The sequence below is a fragment of the Monodelphis domestica genome, chromosome X (genome assembly GCF_027887165.1).
Source record: "Monodelphis domestica isolate mMonDom1 chromosome X, mMonDom1.pri, whole genome shotgun sequence".
NCBI lineage: Eukaryota > Metazoa > Chordata > Mammalia > Didelphimorphia > Didelphidae > Monodelphis > Monodelphis domestica.
This window is the reverse complement of record NC_077235.1, coordinates 77,575,976-77,592,691: the sequence shown is the minus strand read 5'-3', so window position 1 is coordinate 77,592,691 and position 16,716 is coordinate 77,575,976. Positions and strand designations below refer to the sequence as shown.

At 46.1% G+C, this 16,716-nt stretch overlaps 1 protein-coding gene across 2 annotated transcripts in view; it reads left to right on the top strand.

The window, feature by feature from the left end:
• The first annotated feature begins 211 nt into the window (after positions 1–211).
• The window catches only part of EDA2R (ectodysplasin A2 receptor), a 40,419-nt gene continuing 23,914 nt past the window's right edge, over positions 212–16,716 (top strand). Inside the window, exon 1 of one of the 2 annotated variants that reach the window (XM_016426607.2) lies at positions 212–399. The gene's annotated coding sequence lies outside the window, so the exon portion shown is untranslated. The remainder of the gene's footprint in view (positions 400–16,716) is intronic. The other variant, XM_056809531.1, reaches the window with a different exon arrangement.

Genomic DNA, 16,716 nt, shown 5'->3' with positions numbered 1-16,716 from the left:
TCGCTCATTCAGTTTCAGCCGGAGACTCGGAATGTTTACCAGCCCTTCGGCCACGCCCACTTGGAGAGAAGGGGCGGGGACCCGGTTTGGCTAGCCCAGCCCAAGGAGGGGCAGAGGACCAATGGTTCTGGGGCTGGGCCTGGACTGGGCCAGGGCGGGGCTGGAGGCTGGGGCTACACGTGGATGAGGCAATCCGGTATTTGACTGCCGAAGACTCCATCCCCGGGCAGTGCAGTGTGTGAAGGGGCAAACTGCGAGCTGGGCGGGCTAGGGGTTTGCCCACCCTCCTGCCTGCCTGCCTGCCTGCCTGCCTGCCTGCCTGTCTGCCTGCCGGCCGGCTGGCCACCCCGGTGTACGTCCTGCCTGATTCAGCCGCTGCTGCCACTACCTTCTAGGCTGGTAGGGAGGGGACGGGCAGGTGTAGTGGCTGCCCCAGGAAGGGCCTGGGGGGATTTCTGGGACTGCGAACAGCTTTAGGGGAGGGTAGGCTGCTTGCCCTAGAGGATGTTGGGGACCCGGCCGGCCGGGAGGGTGGGCTCGACCTGAATGGGAACTGAATGGAGAGGGAAGTGGAGGCCATTGTCTCCCCTTGAGCCTGGGTAGGTGTGGACCCAAAGGGGAGGGGAGTGCAAAAGGACCGAAATACTCGGTTCCTGCCTTTGTGCGACCCTAAGCAAGTCATTTCCCCTCCCGGGGCTTCAGTTTCCATCTCTGAAAATGAGGGCTCTGGACGAGAGGATCTGTAAGCTTAGAACTTAGAAGGGCTGAACTAGAAGGCTCGTAGAGAGCCCTTCTACATTCTAAGGGTCGGGAAAGCTCCAGATTTCCAAGGTTCCTTCCCACTTAAACATTCTGGGTTCAAATGGCCCCTTGAACTGTGCTGTTGGGGGATTGAACGTTCTGTGGCTTTCCATTCTGGGACCCAGGGCCCCTTCCTCCGGTGCCATGTTGCGTCGTGATATTTTAGGGCCCAAGGTCCTTTCTTGGTGATGCTCTGGGGCCTCAGTTCTGGACCCCAAGGCCCCTCCCCAGATCTTCCGTAGCCTTTTCTAAGGCCTCTGAGAGCAGCTCTGACAGTCTGGGATTCTAGGAGCCGGAGGCTGCAAAAGGAGCACGCTGGGAACATGCCTGGGCGCATCCCGCATCCTTAAGCATCCCAGCCTCTGTGAGGCCCGAGGGGGCGGGGAGGGCTGGAACTAGAGGGGGCGGGGTGGGGCGTGGAGGCTCTGAGGCCAGAGGCAGGCTTGGGCGCTGGGATGGAGCTGGAGGGAGGCAGGGGCGGGCCAAGCATCCCTGGCATTCTGAAGAGAAGCTGAGCTTTCTGGCCGCCCACGTGGGCCCTTGGACAAGTTGGGGCTTGTTGCTGTCTGGGGGCTCTTCACTGCTGGCTGCTTCTCTCTTTCACTTGGCTAGGTTTCCTCTTGCTTGCTTTCCCTCTCCCCCCTCCCCCCCATCCTTTGTCTCTGTCTCTCCCTCTCCCTCTCTCCCTCCTTTTTGTCTCTGGCCCCCCTCTTCTCTTCTTCATTTCTCCCTTTTGTCTCTTTCCTCTTTCTTCTTCATTCTCTCCCCCCCCCCTTCCTCCCTCTCTCTGCTTGCATGGCTGGGCAAGGGTGATATTTTGATCTTTCCTCATCCCCCTCCTCCTCTTCAGACATTGACCTGGGCCAGGCAGCTGTCAGGCCTTGGAAAGGGGAGCTGCCTGGCCCTGGACAGGTGTCGACCATGGAGTCATCCGAAGTGGGATTGGTTGGCAAAGAGGGGTGGCATCTCTCCTTCCCTATAATCTTAGGAACAGAATTTAGAGCTGGTCAGCCCCCTCATTTTACAGAAGAGGGAACTGAGGCCCAGAGATGTCAAGTGACTTTCTCAAGGTCACACAGCTAGTATGAGTTAGAGAAAGGAGTGGTATGCCCTGGTCTTCAGACACTAAGCTGTTCTCTATACCAGGCTGTTCTTTAAAGGTCACTCTCTTCTTTAGGTCTTCCTGTTCTCATCTACACATCACTTAATGCCACTTTTAGTCCATGATTCATGGTTTGGGCCCCAGAACTCTCAAGGCTGAATCCGTGCTCCAGAAGTCTCTAAATAATGGCTTCTTACCTTTCTCTGCATCTCATGTAATCTCTTTTTTTGGTGGCTCAACTGTAACAGCTTTGTTGGACTTTGAAAAAGAGAAGTTTGGGAAAGATAAAAATCTTTGAAGAGGGTCATCCAATGGGTAGAAACTCACACAAAGTGGTTGTCCCATTTCTTAAATTGCTCCTGGGGCCCTAGATATTTGTATTACAGTAGCTTTCCCTAGTCTACCAAAGAAGCTGAGAGGGGGAGAGAAAGAAAGAGACAGATGGTGAGAAACAGAGACAGAGGAGGGGGGACAGAAATACAAAGATGAGGGGAGAGAAAGAGAGAGAGATGGAGAAAGAGAGCCAGAGAGATGGGGGAAGAGATGGAGACAGAGACAGAGAGACAGAGAGATGGAGAGAGAGAGAGAGAGAGAGAGAGAGAGAGAAGGAGGGAGACAGAGACAAAGACACAGAAAGCAGCGGAGAGAGATCGAATCAGTCTAGATAATCGATAGGGGACTGGACTATGCCCAAGCTAGCTGCCTATGGGGTCATTCTTGAGAACTCCAGTTTAACTGAAGAGTGTAAAATGTAATAATCATGGACAACAGAGCTAGAAGGAAAGTTTAGAGCCCAAATCTGGAGAGCCTGAAATACCAGGATGAGGAGTTTGTATTTTAACCCAGAGGCAGTAGGGAGCTATGAGCAGAGGAGCTTCAGAGAGATTAATTGGTCAGCTTTGTGAAGGAAGGATGGACTGGTGAGGTGAGACAGTGGAGAGAAAGGAGAAGGAGGACTAGTATAATAAATCTTTTAGACCAAAGAAATCACAGTCTGGGTGAGTTTCAGATGAGGGGCTTCCATTAGCTCACTCTAAAGACCTTTTCAGCTCCAAATGCTAAAATGGGGAGCTCACAGTGTGCCAGAGACCCAATGAGACCTGTGATATGGGAGCTGGAGTCCAGAGTCCCAGTGAGAACTTATGGGGCTGTCTCTCCATTCTAGGAGTGGCATTTTACTCTATAGCTCCTGGGACTTCCCCCTCAGAGACCAGGCTATATGTGCAGTTGGCAAGTTAGAGGGGAAGGTCCAGCTTGGATGAAAAGAATGGTGGTGATCTCCACTCTTACCCCCCAAAACTCTTAACAGGAACAAAATATGCCAATAAATCAATTTAATAATAAATAAATAATAAAACTGTAAAACTCAGGGCCAAGACACTCCAACTAATCCAGATAATTCCTATGGAGACAGGGGGAGTCATGGATGGAAAGGGACCTTAGACCTTCATTGTGTAGAATTAGAAGGACTAGAGGGGGAAAAGGGACTTACTATAGAGTCACAAAGTAACTTAATCGCTGAAAACTCCATGTTTCCCCATACTCAAAGCCCTCCCTTTGTCCTCAATCGTCAGGTTCTTGGTATGGTAGCCAAGTGTTTTTCTCACTTCTGGTGGAGTGCCAGGATGCACTATCATGGGGAAGCTCAGTGGTCCTGGGGGCAAGACTGGATTCAAATCCTAGCTGTGTCACTGTGGACAAGTAACTAAGCTGTAGATTCTTCATCTATACATGGAGTGATAATAACTCCTGATTTCCTCCTCCCTGGGGGAATTGTCAATTGAGTTTGATAGTAGGGGATGGCTATTTGATTGGGTGGAAAGAGTACTTTATTTGGAGTCTGATGGCCTGGGATGGAGTCCTGACTTGGCCTAAGTGACCCAGGACAGCATGCTTTCTCTGAGCCTCAGTTTCCTAATCTGTAAAATGGAAATAATGAGACTTGTATTCTTTCACTGTCTTTTTAGGAGAAAAATGCTCCATAGAGGCATTAAAAGTGTCCATCGGGGGCAGCTGGGTAGCTCAGTGGATGGAGAGCCAGGCCTAGAGACGGGAGGTCCTAGGTTCAAATCTGGCCTCAGCCACTTCCTAGCTGTGTGACCCTGGGCAAGTCACTTGACCCCCATTGCCTAGCCCTTACCACTCTTCTGCCTTGGAGCCAATACACAGTATTGACTCCAAGATGGAAGGTAAGGGTTTAAAAAAAGTGTCCATCATAATAACAACAGTAATAATAACAATAGCTGGCATTTATGTAGCCCTTTAAGGTTGGCAAAGATCTATTATATAAACATATATGTAAATATATATATATATATATATATATATATATAGAGAGAGAGAGAGAGAGAGAGAGAGAGGGAGGGATAAGGAAAGACAGAGATAAGGGGGTGGGAAGAGAGACAGAAACAGAGACTCATTTGATCCTTTCGGATAACTTATGATGTGGGTCTTTATTATCCCCATTTTGTTGTTGAAGAAACAGGTGAAATGATTGGCCCAGGTTCACACAGCTATTATGTGTCTGAGGCAGGATGTGAACTCAGGTCTTCCTGACTTGATGCCTAGAACTCCATCCACTGTGGTGTGTTGTGAAGTAATTCATGTGTTAGAGTGTGGATGCAGGAAATCTGGATTTCAAATTCCGCCAATGATACACCTTGGCTGAGTGACCTGGGACCTTAACCTCAGCAGCCCAGGCAGTTAGTTCTGTAAGATATGAGTTGCAGAGAAGGTCCGGATCATAAGCAGAGGAAATAAGCATAAGCAGTGGTCTGGGTACAGAACAAAACAAAACACCAGCTCCAGCAATTCCTTAATTATTCCAGTCAGGATCCTCAGAGACCAGAAGCATTTATTAAATACGTACCACCAGCAGCCTGGGAACAGAAAAAGAGACAAAAGGCAGTCCCTGCCCTCAATGAGTTTATAATTGAGTGGGAGAGATAATGAGTCTCTCAATGTACAAACAAGTGTTATATGGGATAGATAGGAAATAATTAACAAAGGGAAGGAGCTAGAATTAAGAGGGATTGGGGAAGGCTTCCTGTAGGAGGTGGGATTTTAATTGGAACTTAAAGGAAGCCAGGAAGGTCTGTATCAGAGAAAATGTCATGTAGTTTGATCCCTTATTTTACTGAGGAGAAGGGAATGAGGAAGGGACTGAGGCCTAGGGCAGTGAACTAAACTGTCCAATATCACCCATGGGATCCTAGATCTAATGCTGGAATACCATCTAATCTGAGCCTTTCAGTTTACAGATAAGGAATCTGAGGCCCAGGGAAGGGAAAAGACTTGTCCAAGGTCACAAATAGTAAGCAACAGGAGTGGAATTTGAACCCAAATCTTCTTACTCTAGAACTAATGTTCTTTCCACTTTGCCTGCTCTAGTCCATGGCCTAGGAGTTAAGAGTGGATCTGGAGCGGGACTCATCTCTTCTTCCATTATGCCTTATCTCATTATAGGCAGGACAGGGGCAGGAGAAATCCCACAGCCCTTCTAGCCTCCTTTAGTCTGGCTTTGCTCCCAGTGGGGATGTGGGGTGGGTCAGCAGTCATTAAGGGGATGGTTTCCCCCCTCACAATCAACTCAAAGATGGCAGTTCTTCGCTACCCTGCATTCAGTCTGGCTGCTTTTATTAATTACATCCCTGTGTCCCAGGCTCGGACATTTCTCTTTCTCTCACTTAAAGAGGATGCCTTTGCAGCAGCAGTTGCCAGACTCAACCCAAATATTTATATTTCCCCCCTTTTTCCCACTCCGTCCATAAACGCGTGTTGTGTTTGTCTTCAGAGGCTGTGTGTGTGTGTGTGTAAGTGTAAGGAATTAAAACCATATGGCAAGCATCTGCCTGTGGGTGGGTGGAGCGGGCCCCCTCCTCCTGGGGCACGGGCTGCTTTAATAAGGGTCCTTGACACTCTAGCATCTTGCTGCTGGGAGTAGCTGCCGGCAGAAATTGTGCGGTAATTGGGCGAGGGTCCCTCTAGGCCAATGTGCCAGGGCAGTGATCATGGAATATTAAACCTAAGGCACACTCCGTTAAAACCCCGCTGTCACTTTGGGATATAGAGGGATCTGAAGAGCTGGGCCAGACACAAATAATTACAGTGGCTGCCTGCCTTGCTCTCTGTCTCTCGCCTCTCCTTCCCCCTCTCTTTCTTTTGTCCTTCCATTTGGGCAAACTGGAAATGCGGATCTTAATTGTGACTCTGGATTAACGCTCCACGCACCCAAGAGAAAGCCGTACAGCCAAGTCCCCCGGCCTCACTTTCCCTCCCTCCCTGTCCCTGTCTCTGAGGTCTCAGCCCCTCTCTCAGTTTAGGGAGGATGGGGGGTGGGGTGGGGGAAGGGAAAAGAGGCTTGGGGACCTGGCTTCTCCCTAGGTCGGCAACCATCGCAGAGCACCCACTGCGGGCCAGACTGAGGTGTGCTGGGTGCTGAGGCTGCCCAAGTAAAAGTCCACGCTGTCCGCCTGCGCCTGGGGGCTGTGGATAAACTGACCCAAAGTAAGAACTTGGCAAAGCTGGCCGAGGCTTCCGGCTTTCCAAGAGATGCAGAACGGCCCGGGAGGGAGGGAGACCCCGAAGGCCGTTAGAGGTGGGGGTCGAGGTGTGTCCCTTAAACAAAGGCACGCGTCAGGCTGGTGTGCTGGGACCCCTGTCCTCCCAGGGTCGAGAAAATCTAGGAAGGGGTCCCAGAGGAAAGGCAGGTCAGAGCCAAATTGCTGAAAGGCTCTTGGAGCCTATGCCAGAGGCCAGCGGTCCAGCAGGCCATTTCCCAACTGCCCACACATTGCCAGATCCTCGCCCCCCTTTTCTACTTGAAGCCAGAAACCTTGAAAACAAACAGGTAAAAGCCCCCAAAGATGCTTCATCCCCCGCCTTTTGGTTCTCCAAGCTTTTAAAGGGCAAAGCAGTCGAACACAAATGGATAACTGCCATTTCTCTAATGCTCTGCAATTTACAAAGCAATTTCCTCCTGGAAGCCCTGGGCATAGAGGATGGCAGTATTTTTAGCCCCACTTTAGAAAGGGAACTGAGCCTCACAGAGGCAAAGTGACTTCTCCACAGTCACACAGCATGGAAAATGCACCACCTTTGCTGCTTGCTGCTTGCTGCTTGCTGTTTGCTCCCAGGGAACTTAAGAATGAATCCCAGGGGGCAGCTGAGTAGCTCAGTGGATAGAGAGCCAGATCCAGAGACAGGAGGTCCTGGGTTCAAACCTGGCCTCAGACACTTCCCAGCTGTGTGACCCTGGGCAAGTCACTTGACCCCCATTGCCTAGCCCTTATTGCTCTTTCTACCTTGGAACCAATACAAAGTACTTATTCCAAAACAGAAGGTGAGGGTTTTTATAAAAAAAAAAAAAGAATGAATCCCAGCTCTGTCATCCACTTCCTTCCATGTCAGCATCTTCTAATGAGGAATGTCTTCTGGCCAGACAATTTCAAAGCTCCTCCTTCCTCTCTCCTAGCTCTTAGGACCCTAAAGGGCAGAATTAAGACTTGAACCTAGATCTCTGACCTCCCAAACTCTTATTCTCTCTCCTTCTTCCTAAGAATTTCCTTCTTTCTCGGAACCATGGGGCAATCTAGATAGGCAGACTCCTTTCTAGTCAAGCCCCCTCCTTTAAAGAAACTGAGTGCTGGAGAATTCAAGTGACTTGGAAACCAATTGTCAAATCCAAATTTCCTGGCAAGAAATACAATGTTCTTTCCACTGTTCTGCCAATACACAGACCATCAATTGTCACAGTAGGTGTAGGGACAGTGTTAATGGGACAAGTAGGCTTCGTCAAGGAGAGGAGAATGGGACACCCTGTCCAAGTGTGAAAATTAACTTCTTAAATTGCTTGTGGGTTCAGAGAACCACCATTTGCAAGGGACAAAGGTGTCCTGTACAGCTCACAAAAGGGATCTTCAGGTCGTGTCATTCCCCAGATCACTCTCCAAACCTAGCACTTGCTTTGATTTGGCTTTGATTTGAGACAGCCGAGTGGATCAGTGGATAGGGAGCCAAGCCTGGAGATGGGAGATCCTGGCTTCCTATATGGGCTCAGACACTATGACCCCGGGCAAGTCACTTAACCCCCATTGCCTATTCCTTACTGCTCTTCTGCCTTGGAACCAACACACAGTGTTTTCTAAGATGGAGGGAAGGTTTTTTAAAAAAAAATTAATAATAACATTGCATACACTTCCTAGCTGTGTGACCCTGTCCAAGTCACTTAACCTCCATTGCCTAGCCCTTACTGCTCTTCTGTATTGGACTGGATACTTAATATTGATTCTAAGGCAGAAGATTAGGGCTTATATTAAAAACAAAACAAAACAATTCTTGGACTTGTGGGAAGGAATGAGAATGGTTGAGGAATTGGGCAGTGATGGGCAGGGTGCAGGGCTGCTACCTTTGGTGTTGTTTTCCATCCTCATTTTAATCCCCACCAAGTGCACTGTCCAGGAAAGCAAACATCTTCCTTTAGGCATGGGGACTTAATTTAGACCTGTCATTCCACCCTCTGCTTGGGATAGACAAAGTGCTTCACCCCCTAGGCATGCAGCAAGCTGAGAACAAGTTGGACTTGATGGGATTTAGGAAATCAGGGATTCTGGACCTGGGTCCATGGACTTAAAAAAAGGTAGGTAGATAGACAGGAAACTGTCTCAATGTATGGTTTCCTTGGTAATCATATGTATTTTATTTTATATACTGAAAAACATGATTTTCAGAAGGGGTCTAGAGGCTTCATCAGACTTCCAGATGAGTCTGTGATACTAAGAGAAAGGTTAAGAACTCTTGCTCTAGAGGCAGCTAAGTAGCCCAGTGAATTGAGTGTCAAGTCTGAAGTCAGGAGGGCCTAGGTTCAAATATGGCCTTAGTCACTGCCTAGCTATGTGACTCTGGGCAAGTCACTTAACCTCAACTGCCTGGTATGAGTTCTAAGACAGAAGATAAGGTTTGGAAAAAAAAAACCACTGCTCTAGTCCAAACCTCTTATTTTACAGAGGAGGAAACTGAGGTCCAGAGAAGGAAAATGACTTGCTAACAGTTGCACAGGTAGTAATTGGCAAAACCAGAATTTGAATCCAGATCCTCAGATTCCAAATCTCTAATCTTTCCACCATACCTATGTTAGCCATCAATAAAGTTCTTAAGCACCTAGCCTGTAAAGGGCACTGTCCAAGGTTCTGAGAGAGACAGACATAAGCAAACAGAGAGACAGAAAAACAGAGAAAGGGAGGGAGGGACAGAGAGAGAGAGAGAAAAAGAGAGAGAGAGAGAGAGAGAGAGAGAGAGAGAGAGAGAGAGAGAGAGAGAGAGAGAGAGAGAGAGAGAGAGAGAGAGAGAGAGAGAGAGAAACAAGGCAAGCAAATGTGAGTAAGACAGGCTTGCTGCCTTCATGGAACTTATAGTCTATGATGAGAATGGGACACATGGAAAGAAAACGTTAACACCTACCTTTACTGGTTTTGTGCTGTAACAAAGAGAGCCTTGGACATGGACTTCCACCTCGATTCTAGTCCTCTTTTTACCTGTGTGACCTTGAGTGAGTCATTTCTCTGGGCTTCCGTTTCCTCATCTGGGGTTGACCCTTCACATTTCAGTATCACTCCCTCTCCAGTTGTTTTTATATTTTTTGTTAATACTTTGCATTTATGTCTGTCTTCCTCCTCCCAGTAGATTGGAAGTCCTGTGTGGACAGGCACTGCTTCATTTTTGTCTCTTTATCTGGCCCATAGTAAATACTTAGTATATGCTTGTTGAATGCAGTATATGTTGCATCTGTAAAACTACAGATCCTAAAATAAATAAAATCCCTGGATTTGGAGTCCTGGGAGTTGGATGAGCCCCGACTTTGTTGGTGGCCAGAGGCAGTCCAATACCAGTGAAATAAATCATAATTACAGTCCCAAAACAGAGACATCTCATTTTCTGAAGAAACTTTTGGTACTTTCATTAGTGTTGAATTAAACATAAAAGAATTTGATCAAGGGATCATCCTTTTTCCTGCATGAATCCAGCCAGTCCATGAATGTTGAATGTCTCTCCTGTTATCTGGGTCCTCCTTAATGTCAGTCATTTGAGGCTTAGAGTTGTGCTTTTCACAAGAACAAACCAAGCCCTGAGTATTTCTAGGTCAGTTAATTCCCAAGTATTTGATGGGTTTTGTTGTTATTGTAAATGGGGTTTCGTTTTTATAGTTCCTTGATCTTTATTGCCAGTAAATAAGAATGCTAATGATGTTCTGTGGCCTGATCTTGTATTCTGTGACTTTACTGAATTTCTTTATTGTCTCTATTAATTTTTTTTGGTTGAGACAGTTGGCTTCTTTGTGAAATGCTCCAAGTGAAATTATTCATAGATTTAATAGACTGTCAGAGCTGGAAGGTGTCACCTTCTGAGATTACTTAGTCCAACCTGTTTACTTTATCCAGGACCAAATAGACCTGGAAGGATGACTTGCCCAAACTCATGCAGCTGAGATTCCCCACAGAGCTGAGATTCCAACCCAGTTCCCAATTCCAAATCCTTTTCCACTCTGCCATGCTGTCTGTTCCACATGGAAAAAACTGAGGGCCAGGGAGGTAAAGTTACTTGGCAAAGGTCACACAGCTACTTGGCAGCAGAGGCATAATTTAATTCCAAATCACCTGACTCCTACACTACTGATCTTTGACCTTTACCATACTGCCTTTTTTACTCTGTATCTTCCTTAGAGAATTGCTTTAAATATTTAACAACCAACTACCATTTACCTTCCATCTTAGAATCAATACTGTGGATTGGTATCAAGGCAGAATCAGCTCTGTAGGGAGAGAAGTGTGTTCAGAACACACTTTTTTTAACTCCTTAGTTTCCACCTAGGAATCAATACTCTGCTTTGGTTCCAAGGCAGAAGAGCAGTAAGGGCTAGGCAATGGGAGTTACATGACTTACCTAAGGTCACTCAACTAGGAAGTTTCTGAGGCCAGATTTTAACCCAGGACCTCCTGTCTCCAGGCTTGGAGCTCTATCCCCTGAGCCACTGTGCCGCTCCCAGCTGCCCCAAGCTTCACAAGACATGTTTAATTTTAATCTTCATTGTCAACATTTTCTTTATCATTTTCTTCCATCTAGACAAGCAATGGAACAATCAGTCAAGCCCTGATTGATAGTGTTTCCCAATTTCTAAGGTGTAAATGCTCCTGCAGAAAATTGACCAATCAGCTCTCAGGGAGGGTGAAAGCTGGCTTCCACACCCCTACCCCACCTAATATACTGTTACTCACTTGAGAGCAGGATTTGGTATAGAGTGCAAATGACTTGGACCTCCTCCCAAAGGCTCTGCCATTAATAATACTGGCTGACATTTATATAGAACTTTACATGTCATCTCATTTGATCTGGGGAGGCAGGTGATATTATTATCATCCCCATTTTACAGATGTTATTTAGACTGAGTCTCAGAAAGGTTAAGTGACCTGCCCTGAGTGACACAGCTGATGTGGCAAAGCCAGAATTCCAACCCAGATCTCCCTAACTCCAAGGCCACCACTCTATCTAGACCCTAGGGGGTCTCCATTAATTATTAGCCATGTAAGTGTGGCACAGTTACTTCCCTTCTCTGGCCTCAGTGTCTCCATCTGACAACAGAGGAGTTGGAACTGGGTGATTTCAAGGTGTCTAACTTGCTCTGATTGATTATCTTAAGAAGAACACCAAACAATCCCTTGTGGGGCCAATCTTCCAAGGAGGAGAGGAGAGAGGCCAGCTTGACATTGGTCTGGAGGCAGATGCCACTTTTGGGGACCATTCCTGGGAAGGGAAAGGACAGAAGAGAAATAGGGAGAGCTGTGGCAGGGATGGCGCGAGGGTCTGGAGGTCACTGTTAATGACTGCCTTCTTGGCACCCAAGGCTGGGCATCTTGGCTTACTGACATTACGTGATTTGATTTTTGCTTTGCTGTGCATTTTTTGTGTGCCTGACTTTTAAATTGTCATTTGGTCTTGGGCAAGGCAGCCTGAGAGACTTCTCCCATTCCCAGGGAGGGTTCATCAGGCAAGCTGATGGCAGGCTTTGATTTGGGGAAGTGCCAAGATCAGCTGAAAAGGAGTGAAAGCACAGGCCATTCCAAGAAAGTAATATCCCATGGGTTAGCTGGATGGCTCAGCAAATAGAGAACTAGGTCTGGAGAGGAAGGTCTTGGGTTCAAATGTGGGCTCAGATACTTCCTGGCCATGTGACCCTGGGAAAGTCACTTAACCTTGATTACCTCTCCCTTACTACTCTTCTACCTTGGAACAGAGACTTACTATCAATTCTAAGACAGAAAGTAAGGGTTTAAAAAAGAAAAGAAAAAAGGAAATAATATCCCACTAACTGGACAGCTCTAGGAACCCATATACAGCCAGCTGGCTCAGTAGACCTGGAATTGGAAGGACCTGGGTTCAAAGGTGACCTCATATACTTTCTGACTGTGTGAACCTGCACAAGTCACTTTACCCCTATTGCCTAACCCTTACCACCCTTCTGCCTTGGAACTAATACTTAGTATCAATTGTAAGATAGAAAATGAGGATTTAAAAATTTTAAATAAAGGAAAAAAAACCAAGAGCGCATTCATTTGGACAGCTCTAGGAACCTTTTGGCAGGTAGGTGGCTCAGTGGATAGAAAGTTTGGCCTGGCATCAGGAAGACCCAAGTTCAAACCCAGCCTTAGATACTTAATAGCTGTGTGACCCTGGCCCAGTCACTCTTTGTTTGCCTCAATCCACTGGAGGAAATGGCAAACCACTCTAGTGTCTTTGCCAAGAAAAGTCCATCGGCAGTTCTGATGTGCTGTGGTCTAGGGCCATAGTGTCGAACCTATCTCTCTGGGGGCACTCAGGCCATTGCCCCAGCACAGAGTTCACCAGAGATTGTTACTAGAAATCCACAGGGACACGGGGCAAGGCACGCACACCTGAGGATATCACCAAGCCCTCTAAAAAGCTCACCATCACAGGTCTAGGGGGTCACTAAATTGGACACAACTGAGCAACAAGAAACCTACATATTATAAGGTGAATGCTCAAAGGATCCCAGCTCTCTAGTTGGAAGGGAGAGGTCAGCTAGTACAATCCCCTCATTTTAAAGAGGAGGAAACCAGGGCCCAGAGAGAGCAGGTGATTTGTCCAGGATCCCCTAGCTTGGACACCCTAGACCCCAGAACGGTATGATGGAAATTGGACTGTCTGAGGAATAAAAAGACCTGAGTGGAAATCCTAGCTCTACCTTTATTTCCATTTTTTAAATTTTTATTTAATTAGTCAATTTAGAACATTATTCCTTGGTAACAAGAATCACATTCTTTCCCTCCCTCCCCTCCCCCCCACCCTTCCTGCAGTAGATGTGCAATTTCATTGGGTTTTACATGTGTCCTTGATCCAAACCTATTTCCATATTGTTGGTGTTTGCACTAGGATGATCATTTAGAGTCTCCATCCCCAGCCATCCCCTCGACCCATGTGATCAAGCAGGTGTTTTTCTTCTGGGTTTCTGCTCCTACGGTTCTTTCTCTGCTTGTGAATAGTGTTTTTTCTCATAGATCCCTCCAAATTATTCAGGATCACTGCATTGACGCTAATGGAGAAGTCCATTACATTTGATTGTGCCACAGTGTATCAGTCTCTGTGTACAATGTTTTCCTGGTTCTGCTCCTCTCACTCTGCATCACTTCCTGGAAGTTGTTCCAGTCTCCATGGAATTCCTCCACTTCATTATTCCTTTGAGCACAATAGTATTCCATCACCAACATATACCACAATGTGTTCAGCCATGACGGCATCCCATCATTTTCCAATTTTTGGCCACCACAAAGAGTGCCGCTATGAATGTTCTTGTACAAGTCTTTTACTCATTATCTCTTTGGGGTACAAACCCAGCAGTGCTATGGCTGTATCAAAGGGCAGGCAGTCTTTTATCGTCCTTTGGGCATAGTTCCAAATTGCCCTCCAGAATGGTTGGATTAATTCACAGCTCCACCAGCAATGCATTAATGTCCCTACTTTGCCACATCCCCTCCAACATTCATTATATTTCCATTTGTGACGTGACTGCAGACAAGCCCCATTCTAGTTTGGAATCTCAGTTTCCTCCTATGTAAAATGAGGATAGTATCTCACAGTGATGATATTGGGAAACCCTATCATAAATCAGAAAGTGCTTTCTGAACCTTAGAGAGCTACATTGAATCAAAGGCCCTTGTTCGGCTCCAATTTCTGTGGCCTGGGCATTTTCAGGAAAGGATTGTAGAAAGACGATAAGGATTCCAGTTCCAGTTTTGCTCCCTCTTTTTCTCTCTGTCCTGGGGGCAGTTATTTAATGAGGACCTCCTGGGATAGTATGTTTTAGAGATGGAAAAGTTCCTATAAATCCATTAGTCATAGGACCAGAGATTTTGGGCTAAAAGGGACTTCAGAGGTCATCTATCTGCCCCCCCCCATTTTACAGATGAGGAACCAAAAGCCCAGAATGTGGAAGGGGCTCATTCATAGTTACATGGCCAGTAAGGGGCAGAGCTGAATTCAAATCCAGCCTCAGACACTTAATAATTCTGGGCAAGTCACTTCACTCTGTTTGCCTCAATTTCCTCACCCGTAAAATAAGCTGGGGAATGAAATAGCAAATTATTCCAGTATCTTTATCAAGAAAACTTCATCTGGGTCATGAAGAATCAGCTGGAAGTCCAAGCTAGTTCATCTAAGTCTAAATCCAGGTTCTTTCCAATATATCTTGATGTGGCTGCTTCTCTGTTTTTCCCAGTGTAAAACAAGGGTATTGGACTAGAAAGACCCTCCCAGTCCAACTACCCTACAATCCAGATGACCTTGATAAGCCCTTCCAACTCTCCAATCCTCTAAGAAACCAAACTAGATCAAGTATCTCCCCTCCCAAAGGCTAGGAGTCATTACCCTGGAGATTTCAAATACCACTGTTCAGAGCTCACCCCAAGGACATCATTGGTGAGCAGCTTCTGGAAGCCTCTTTCTATTTTTGTAGGGAGAACAAGGATATAGGGGTGCTGTCCAGACCAGTAGGTTGGCTTGAAACCCTTGGCACTCAATCTACTTGTCATCAGTGAAGCCTGCAAAATACTGAATTAATCTCTTTCTTGCCTTCTCCTCTTTTCCCTTCCCTCTTTCTCCTTCTCCCTACTTTTCTTCAAACTTCTCCTCATACCTCCTTTCTCTCTTTTTCTCTTTCTCTTTTCCCTTTCTTTTTCCTCCTCCTCCTCTCCTCTTCCCCCTTTTCTATTTTCTCTTTCTCTACTTCTGTTTCAGTGAGGGGGGATAGAACTAATGACTCCACTGAGCCTCAGGTCAGGTGGATGGGACACTAGTTTAATTTAAGACAAGTTAATAACTTCATGCAAACGTACAAGAGGTGAATGTCTCTAGGCTCTTGAAAGGGAACTATAGTCAGGACATGTTAGATCAGTGGGTCTCAACCTTTCTAATTCCGTGATCCCGCAATACAGTTCCTCATGTTGCAGTGACCCCAAACCAAAAAATTATTTTGGCGGCGACTTCAAAACTGTAATTTTGCTACAGTTATGATTCGGAATGTAAATACCTGATATGCATTATGTATTCTCGTTGCTACAAATTGAGAGGTTGAGAACCGCTGTGTTAGAGTATCCATAGAATCCCATCTCAGAGGGTAGCTAAGGTTAGTGAATTTCCTTAACGCAGGAGTTCTAAGCTGTAATTGGTTACCATGGTGCCTAAAGAGGAGTAAATCAGTCCAGGGCAAATCAAAACTTTCTTGATTATAAGAGTAAGACTGGACCCATAGGAAGGAAAGGAAAGGAAAGGAAAGGAAAGGAAAGGAAAGGAAAGGAAAGGAAAGGAAAGGAAAGGAAAGGAAAGGAAAGGAAAGGGAAGGGAAGGGAAGGGAAGGGAAGGGAAGGGAAGGGAAGGGAAGGGAAGGGAAGGGAAGGGAAGGGAAGGGAAGGGAAGGGAAGGGAAGGGAAGGGAAGGGAAGGGAAGGGAAGGAAAGGAAAGGAAAGGAAAGGAAAGGAAAGGAAAGGAAAGGAAAGGAAAGGAAAGGAAAGGAAAGGAGAAAGGAAAGGAAAGGAAAGGAAAGGAAAGGAAAGGAAAGGAAAGAGGAAAGGAAAGGAAAGGAAAGGAAAGGAAAGGAAAGGAAAGGAAAGGAAAGGAAAGGAAAGGAAAGGAAAGGAAAGGAAAGGAAAGGAAAGGAAAGGAAAGGAAAGAGGAAAGGAAAGGAAGTTGGTATGTTTCTTTAGGCCTCAGTTTCTTCATCTGTAAAATGAAGAATTTGAACCAGATGACCATGGAAGTCTCTTCCAGCTTTATATATATATGGACCCATGAGCACAGTGCAGGGAAGATTTTCCTTTCCAGAAATACCAGTAAGGGTGGCTTTATCATGTGAACTTTATTTGGGATACAACATATATCATGTTTTATGTGTCTTTATTTATAAATCAATAAAAATATTTACATCTATCCTCTGCTCTCAATCCCCTCCTCTGACTATTGAGTCAAAGTTGGTAACAACTAGAACTCTTTCTGTGTGTCTCATTACTTAGAGTTTACCTAGGGCTTTTCCCACACCAACCCTGTGAAATAGAACATGTTCCACTAATTAGCTCCATTTTACAGATGAACAAACCAAGGTTGAAATGAGAGAGGACTTGCCCATGTTCACATAGCTTAAATAGGCCTTCTGATTTCAAGTCCAGCATTTTTTAGAATTACACTACATCATATTGGAAGACAAAATTAAGAGATACTCATATTTTAGAGCAATTTTAAATTTTAAAAAGATG